At 49.7% G+C, this 9,264-nt stretch overlaps 1 protein-coding gene across 1 annotated transcript in view; it reads right to left on the bottom strand.

Annotated features, from left to right (window-relative positions):
- unc5a (unc-5 netrin receptor A) overlaps positions 1-9,264 on the bottom strand; it is a 513,204-nt gene that overhangs the window by 116,613 nt on the left and 387,327 nt on the right. The window lies entirely within an intron of this gene.

Raw genomic sequence — 9,264 nt, 5'->3', positions numbered from 1 at the left:
TGGGTTTGCGCCAGACATAGTATTTTCCTTGATGGCAAAAAAGCACAATTTTAGTCTCATCTGACCAGAGTACCTTCTTCCATATGTTTGGGTAGTCTCCCACATGCCTTTTGGCGAACACCAAACGTGTTTGCTTATTTTTTTCTATAAGCAATGGCTTTTTTTCTGGCCATTCTTCTATAAAGCCCAGCTCTGTGGAGTGTACGGCTTAAAGTGGTCCTATGGACAGATACTCCAATCTCTGTTGTGGAGCTTTGCAGCTCCTTCAGGGTTATCTTTGGTCTCTTTGTTGCCTCTCTGATTAATGTCCTCCTTGCCTGGTCTGTGAGTTTTGGTGGGCGGCCCTCTCTTGGCAGGTTTGTTGTGGTGCCATATTCTTTCAATTTTTTAATAATGGATTTAATGGTGTTCCGTGGGATGTTCAAAGTTTCTGATATTTTTTTATAACCCAACCCTGATCTGTACTTCTCCACAACTTTGTCCCTGACCTGTTTGGAGAGCTCCTTGGTCTTCATGGTGCTGCTTGCTTGGTGGTGCCCCTTGCTTAGTGGTGTTGCAGACTCTGGGGCCTTTCAGAACAGGTCTATATATACTGAGATAATGCGACAGATCATGTGACACTTAGATTGCATACAGGTGGACTTTATTTAACTAATTATGTGACTTCTGAAGGTAATTGGTTGCGCCAGATCTTATTTAGGGGCTTCATAGCAAAGGGGGTGAATACATATGTACGCACCACTTTTCATTTAGAATTTTTCTGAAACAAGTAATTTTTTTCATTTCACTTCACCAGTTTGGACTATTTTGTGTATGTCCATTACATGAAATCCAGATAAAAATCTATTTAAATTACAGGTTGTAATGCAACAAAATAGGAAAAAACACCAGGGGGGATGAATACTTTTGCAAGGCTCTGTAATACCTGAGCAATACAACAGTGTGTATAAGATGATATTCTCTTTGTTTTCATTCAAGAGGATAAGCTAGGTGCTAGCACGCTGGGCTAAGGTTACTAGCAGGTGAGCTAGGTGGGCAGCAGAGTTTTATAGAGGAGATGGATGCTAGCACGCTGGGCTAATGTCACTAGCAGGTGAGCTAGGTGAGCAGCAGAGCTGGATGCTAGCACGCTGGGCTAAGGTCACTAGCAGGTGAGCTAGCTGAGCAGCAGAGCTGGATGCTAGCACGCTGGGCTAAGGTTACTAGCAGGTGAGCTAGGTGAGCAGCAGAGCTGGATGCTAGCACGCTGGGCTAAGGTCACTAGCAGGTGAGCTAGGTTAGCAGCAGAGATGGATGCTAGCACGCTGGGCTAAGGTCACTAGCAGGTGAGCTAGGTGAGCAGCAGAGCTGGATGCTAGCACGCTGGGCTAAGGTTACTAGCAGGTGAGCTAGGTGAGCAGCAGAGCTGGATGCTAGCACGCTGGGCTAAGGTCACTAGCAGGTGAGCTAGGTTAGCAGCAGAGATGGATGCTAGCACGCTGGGCTAAGGTCACTAGCAGGTGAGCTAGGTGAGCAGCAGAGCTGGATGCTAGCACGCTGGGCTAAGGTTACTAGCAGGTGAGCTAGGTGAGCAGCAGAGCTGGATGCTAGCACGCTGGGCTAAGGTCACTAGCAGGTGAGCTAGGTGAGCAGCAGAGATGGATGCTAGCATGCTGGGCTAAGGTCACTAGCAGGTGAGCTAGGTGAGCAGCAGAGTATTATAGAGGCGATGGATGCTAGCACGCTGGGCTAAGGTCACTAGCAGGTGAGCTAGGTGAGCAGCAGAGGTTTATAGAGGAGATGGATACTAGCACGCTGGGCTAAGGTCACTAGAAGGTGAGCAGCAGAGTTTTATAGAGGAGATGGATGCTAGCATGCTGGGCTAAGGTCACTAGCAGGTGAGCTATGTGAGCAGCAGAGCTGGATGCTAGCATGCTGGGCTAAGGTCACTAGCAGATGAGCTAGGTGAGCAGCAGAGATGGATGCTAGCACGCTGGGCTAAGGTCACTAGCAGGTGAGCTAGCTGAGCAGCAGAGCTTTATAGAGGAGATGGATGCTAGCACGCTGGGCTAAGGTCACTAGCAGGTGAGCTACTATGAAAACATAGAGCACCTATAAAAGAGCGAGGCCTATGATGCATCCACTACTGTTACCGTAACATGAAACAAGACCAGTGTTATTGTTATGGGGATAGTTACTTGTTAAGGGCTCAGGGTGCAACGCCGGAAATCTTTCTAGAGACTCAGTGAGCATAGCCTTGCTATTGAGAAAGGCCACCATAGGCAGACCTGGCTCTCAAGAGAAGACAGGCTATGTGCACACTGCCTACAAAATGAGGTGGAAACTGAGCTGCACTTCCTAACCTCCTGCCAAATGTATGACCATATTAGAGACACATATTTCCCTCAGATTACACACAGATCCACAAATTATTAGAAAAACAAATCCAATTTTGATAAACTCCCATATCTATTGGGTGAAATACCACAGTGTCCCATCACAGCAGCAAGATGTGTGACCTGTTGCCACAAGAAAAGGTCAACCAGTGAAGAACAAACACCATTGTAAATACAACCCATAATTATGTTTATTTATTTTCCATTTTGTACTTCGTTGCAACACTGTATATAGACGTAATATGACATTTGAAATGTCTCGATCTCTTTGGAACTTCTGTAAATGTACTTTTTAATTTTTTTTTATTATTGTTAATTACACTTTTGTTTATTATCTATTTCAAATACTTTGGCAATGTTAACATATGTTTCCCATATTGAATTGAATGGAATCAGTAACAGCAGGAGGGAAGGAATGCAAACATCAACATGGCGGGTAGAACAGAATGAAAGGAAGGAGTGAAATACGAAGTGGTATGAAGACTGTTTGAAAGTCTGAGTGGAGATGTGACTATCACAGGACTGGTAGAAGACAGCTTTGTTGTTTATCAATGTTTCTTTGAATTCAAGAAAGAAAAAAGGAAAAAAAAATAGCCACTCGCTGCTAATTATTCTGTAAACAAAGTGAGAAAACATAAATCCCACTGGCCTCGGCTCACAATTCCACTGATGTCAACACTTTTTTTCTAGCAACACAGTTGATTTTTTCAATCACCCAGCACAGCAGGTTGTAGAGTAGGGAAGGGGAGAGGAGGCAGGTCTGTAATACATTAACCCAGTAGGGGAGAGGAGGGAAGAGGAGGCAGGTCTGTAATACAATAACCCAGTAGGGGAGAGGAGAGGAGGCAGGTCTGTAATACATTAACCCAGTAGGGGAGAGGAGGCAGGACTGTAATACATTAACCCAGTAGGGGAGAGGAGGGAAGAGGAGGCAGGTCTGTAATACAATAACCCAGTAGGGGAGAGGAGAGGAGGCAGGACTGTAATACAATAACCCAGTAGGGGAGAGGAGAGAGGAGGCAGGTCTGTAATACAATAACCCAGTAGGGGAGAGGAGAGGAGGCAGGTCTGTAATACAATAACCCAGTAGGGGAGAGGAGAGGAGAGGTATCAGGTCTGTAATACAATAACCCACTAGGGGAGGGGAGGGGAGAGGAGGCAGGTCTGTAATACATTAACCCAGTAGGGGAGGAGAGGAGAGGAGGCAGGACTGTAATACAATAACCCAGTAGGGGAGAGGAGAGGAGGCAGGTCTGTAATACAATAACCCAGTAGGGGAGAGGAGAGGAGGCAGGACTGTAATACAATAACCCAGTAGGGGAGAGAAGAGGAGGCAGGTCTGTAATACAATAACCCAGTAGGGGAGAGGAGAGGAGGCAGGTCTGTAATACAATAACCCAGTAGGGGAGAGGAGAGGAGGCAGGTCTGTAATACAATAACCCAGTAGGGGAGAGGAGAGGAGGCAGGTCTGTAATACAATAACCCAGTAGGGGAGAGGAGAGGAGGCAGGTCTGTAATACAATAACCCAGTAGGGGAGAGGAGAGGAGAGGAGGCAGGTCTGTAATACAATAACCCAGTAGGGGAGAGGAGAGGAGAGGAGGCAGGACTGTAATACAATAACCCAGTAGGGGAGGGGAGAGGAGAGGAGGCAGGACTGTAATACAACAACCCAGTAGGGGGAGAGGAGAGGAGGCAGGTCTGTAATACAATAACCCAGTAGGGGAGAGGGAGAGGAGAGGAGGCAGGACTGTAATACAACAACCCAGTAGGGGAGAGGAGAGGAGGCAGGTCTGTAATACAACAACCCAGTAGGGGAGAGGAGAGGAGGCAGGTCTGTAATACAACAACCCAGTAGGGGAGAGGAGAGGAGAGGAGGCAGGTCTGTAATACAATAACCCAGTAGGGGGAGAGGAGAGGAGGCAGGTCTGTAATACAATAACCCAGTAGGGGAGGAGAGGAGAGGAGGCAGGTCTGTAATACAATAACCCAGTAGGGGAGAGGAGAGGAGAGAGCAGGTCTGTAATACAATAACCCAGTAGGGGAGGGAGAGGAGAGGAGGCAGGTCTGTAATACAATAACCCAGTAGGGGAGAGGAGAGGAGGCAGGTCTGTAATACAATAACCCAGTAGGGGAGAGGAGAGGAGAGGAGGCAGGTCTGTAATACAATAACCCAGTAGGGGAGAGGAGAGGAGGCAGGTCTGTAATACAATAACCCAGTAGGGGAGAGGAGAGGAGGCAGGTCTGTAATACAATAACCCAGTAGGGGAGAGGAGAGGAGGCAGGTCTGTAATACAATAACCCAGTAGGGGAGAGGAGAGGAGGCAGGTCTGTAATACAATAACCCAGTAGGGGAGAGGAGAGGAGGCAGGTCTGTAATCACAACCCAGTAGGGGGAGGAGAGGAGAGGAGGCAGGTCTGTAATACAATAACCCAGTAGGGGAGAGGAGAGGAGGCAGGTCTGTAATACAATAACCCAGTAGGGGGGAGAGGAGAGGAGGCAGGTCTGTAATACAACAACCCAGTAGGGGAGAGGAGAGGAGAGGGAGGCAGGTCTGTAATACAACAACCCAGTAGGGGAGAGGAGAGGAGGCAGGTCTGTAATACAATAACCCAGTAGGGGAGGGAGAGGAGAGGAGGCAGGTCTGTAATACAATAACCCAGTAGGGGAGAGGAGGGAGAGGAGGCAGGTCTGTAATACAACAACCCAGTAGGGGAGAGGAGAGGAGAGGAGGCAGGTCTGTAATACAATAACCCAGTAGGGGAGAGGAGAGGAGGCAGGATCTGTAATACAACAACCCAGTAGGGGGGAGAGGAGAGGAGGCAGGTCTGTAATACAACAACCCAGTAGGGGAGAGGAGAGGAGGCAGGTCTGTAATACAATAACCCAGTAGGGGGAGAGGGAGAGGAGGCAGGTCTGTAATACAACAACCCAGTAGGGGAGAGGAGAGGAGAGGAGGCAGGTCTGTAATACAATAACCCAGTAGGGGAGAGGAGAGGAGAGGAGGCAGGTCTGTAATACAATAACCCAGTAGGGGAGAGGAGAGGAGGCAGGTCTGTAATACAATAACCCAGTAGGGGAGAGGAGAGGAGGCAGGTCTGTAATACAACAACCCAGTAGGGGGAGAGGAGAGGAGGCAGGTCTGTAATACAATAACCCAGTAGGGGAGAGGAGAGGAGGCAGGTCTGTAATACAATAACCCAGTAGGGGAGGGGAGAGGAGGCAGGTCTGTAATACAATAACCCAGTAGGGGAGAGGAGAGGAGAGGAGGCAGGTCTGTAATACATTAACCCAGTAGGGGAGGAGAGGAGAGGAGGCAGGACTGTAATACAATAACCCAGTAGGGGAGAGGAGAGGAGGCAGGTCTGTAATACAATAACCCAGTAGGGGAGAGGAGAGGAGGGCAGGACTGTAATACAATAACCCAGTAGGGGAGAGAAGAGGAGGCAGGTCTGTAATACAATAACCCAGTAGGGGAGAGGAGAGGAGGCAGGACTGTAATACAATAACCCAGTAGGGGAGAGGAGAGGAGGCAGGTCTGTAATACAATAACCCAGTAGGGGAGAGGAGAGGAGGCAGGTCTGTAATACAATAACCCAGTAGGGGAGGGGAGAGGAGGCAGGTCTGTAATACAATAACCCAGTAGGGGAGAGGAGAGGAGAGGAGGCAGGTCTGTAATACAATAACCCAGTAGGGGAGAGGAGAGGAGAGGAGGCAGGACTGTAATACAATAACCCAGTAGGGGAGAGGAGAGGAGAGGAGAGGAGGCAGGTCTGTAATACAATAACCCAGTAGGGGAGAGGAGAGGAGGCAGGTCTGTAATACATTAACCCAGTAGGGGAGGGGAGGGGAGAGGAGAGGAGGCAGGACTGTAATACAATAACCCAGTAGGGGAGAGGAGAGGAGGTAGGTCTGTAATACAATAACCCAGTAGGGGAGAGGAGAGGAGGCAGGTCTGTAATACAATAACCCAGTAGGGGAGAGGAGAGGAGAGGAGGCAGGTCTGTAATACAATAACCCAGTAGGGGAGAGGAGAGGAGAGGAGGCAGGACTCTAATACAATAACCCAGTAGGGGAGAGGAGAGGAGAGGAGGCAGGTCTGTAATACAATAACGCAGTAGGGGAGAGGAGAGGAGGCAGGTCTGTAATACATTAACCCAGTAAGGGAGGGGAGAGGAGAGGAGGCAGGTCTGTAATACAATAACCCAGTAGGGGAGAGGAGAGGAGGCAGGTCTGTAATACATTAACCCAGTAGGGGAGGGGAGGGGAGAGGAGAGGAGGCAGGACTGTAATACAATAACCCAGTAGGGGAGAGGAGAGGAGGTAGGTCTGCAATACAATAACCCAGTAGGGGAGAGGAGAGGAGGCAGGTCTGTAATACAATAACCCAGTAGGGGAGAGGAGAGGAGGTAGGTCTGTAATACAATAACCCAGTAGGGTAGAGGAGAGGAGGCAGGTCTGTAATACAATAACCCAGTAGGGGAGAGGAGAGGAGGCAGGTCTGTAATACAATAACCCAGTAGGGGAGGGGAGGGGAGAGGAGAGGATACAGGACTGTAATACAATAACCCAGTAGGGGAGGGGAGAGGAGAGGAGGCAGGACTGTAATACAATAACCCAGTAGGGGAGAGGAGCCAGGTCTGTAATACAATAACCCAGTAGGGGAGTGGAGAGGAGGCAGGTCTGTAATACAATAACCCAGTAGGGGAGAGGAGAGGAGGCAGGACTGTAATACATTAACCCAGTAGGGGAGGGGAGAGGAGAGGAGGCAGGTCTGTAATACAATAACCCAGTAGGGGAGAGGAGAGGAGGCAGGTCTGTAATACAATAACCCAGTAGGGGAGAGGAGAGGAGGCAGGTCTGTAATACAATAACCCAGTAGGGGAGGGGAGAGGAGGCAGGTCTGTAATACAATAACCCAGTAGGGGAGAGGAGAGGAGAGGAGGCAGGTCTGTAATACAATAACCCAGTAGGGGAGAGGAGAGGAGAGGAGGCAGGTCTGTAATACAATAACCCAGTAGGGGAGAGGAGAGGAGGCAGGTCTGTAATACAATAACCCAGTAGGGGACAGGAGAGGGGGCAGGTCTGTAATACAATAACCCAGTAGGGGAGAGGAGAGGAGGCAGGTCTGTAATACAATAACCCAGTAGGGGAGAGGAGAGGAGGCAGGACTGTAATACAATAACCCAGTAGGGGAGGGGAGTGGAGAGGAGGCAGGACTGTATTAACCCAGGAGGGGAGAGGAGAGGAGGCAGGTCTGTAATACAATAACCCAGTAGGGGAGAGGAGAGGAGGCAGGTCTGTAATACAATAACCCAGTAGGGGAGAGGAGAGGCAGGTCTGTAATACAATAACCCAGTAGGGGAGAGGAGAGGAGAGGAGGCAGGTCTGTAATACAATAACCCAGTAGGGGAGAGGAGAGGAGGCAGGTCTGTAATACATTAACCCAGTAGGGGAGAGGAGAGGAGAGGAGGCAGGTCTGTAATACATTAACCCAGTAGGGGAGAGGAGAGGAGAGGAGGCAGGTCTGTAATACATTAACCCAGTAGGGGACAGGAGAGGAGGCAGGTCTGTAATACAATAACCCAGTAGGGGAGAGGAGAGGAGAGGAGGCAGGTCTGTAATACATTAACCCAGTAGGGGAGAAGGAGAGCAGGTCTGTAATACAATAACCCAGTAGGGGAGGGGAGAGGAGAGGAGGCAGGTCTGTAATACAATAACCCAGTAGGGGAGAGGAGAGGAGAGGAGGCAGGTCTGTAATACATTAACCCAGTAGGGGAGGGGAGAGGAGAGGAGGCAGGTCTGTAATACAATAACCCAGTAGGGGAGAGGAGAGGAGGCAGGTCTGTAATACAATAACCCAGTAGGGGAGGGGAGAGGAGGCAGGTCTGTAATACAATAACCCAGTAGGGGAGGGGAGAGGAGGCAGGTCTGTAATACAATAACCCAGTAGGGGAGAGGAGAGGAGGCAGGTCTGTAATACAATAACCCAGTAGGGGAGAGGAGAGGAGGCAGGACTGTAATACATTAACCCAGTAGGGGAGGGGAGAGGAGAGGAGGCAGGTCTGTAATACAATAACCCAGTAGGGGAGAGGAGAGGAGGCAGGTCTGTAATACAACAACCCAGTAGGGGAGGAGGAGAGGAGGCAGGTCTGTAATACAACAACCCAGTAGGGGAGGGGAGAGGAGGCAGGTCTGTAATACAACAACCCAGTAGGGGAGAGGAGAGGAGAGGAGGCAGGTCTGTAATACAATAACCCAGTAGGGGAGAGGAGAGGAGAGGAGGCAGGTCTGTAATACAACAACCCAGTAGGGGGAGAGGAGAGGAGGCAGGTCTGTAATACAACAACCCAGTAGGGGACAGGAGAGGGGGCAGGTCTGTAATACAATAACCCAGTAGGGGAGAGGAGAGGAGGCAGGTCTGTAATACAATAACCCAGTAGGGGAGAGGAGAGGAGGCAGGACTGTAATACAATAACCCAGTAGGGGAGGGGAGTGGAGAGGAGGCAGGACTGTATTAACCCAGGAGGGGAGAGGAGAGGAGGCAGGTCTGTAATACAATAACCCAGTAGGGGAGAGGAGAGGAGGCGGGACTGTAATACAATAACCCAGTAGTGGAGAGGGGGCAGGACTGTAATACAATAACCCAGTAGGGGAGAGGAGAGGAGAGGAGGCAGGTCTGTAATACATTAACCCAGTAGGGGAGAGGAGAGGAGGCAGGTCTGTAATACATTAACCCAGTAGGGGAGAGGAGAGGAGAGGAGGCAGGTCTGTAATACATTAACCCAGTAGGGGAGAGGAGAGGAGAGGAGGCAGGTCTGTAATACATTAACCCAGTAGGGGAGAGGAGAGGAGGCAGGTCTGTAATACATTAACCCAGTAGGGGAGAG

The sequence above is a fragment of the Salmo salar genome, chromosome ssa05 (assembly GCF_905237065.1).
Source record: "Salmo salar chromosome ssa05, Ssal_v3.1, whole genome shotgun sequence".
Classification (NCBI taxonomy): domain Eukaryota; kingdom Metazoa; phylum Chordata; class Actinopteri; order Salmoniformes; family Salmonidae; genus Salmo; species Salmo salar.
This window is presented reverse-complemented; position numbering and strand designations above follow the sequence as displayed.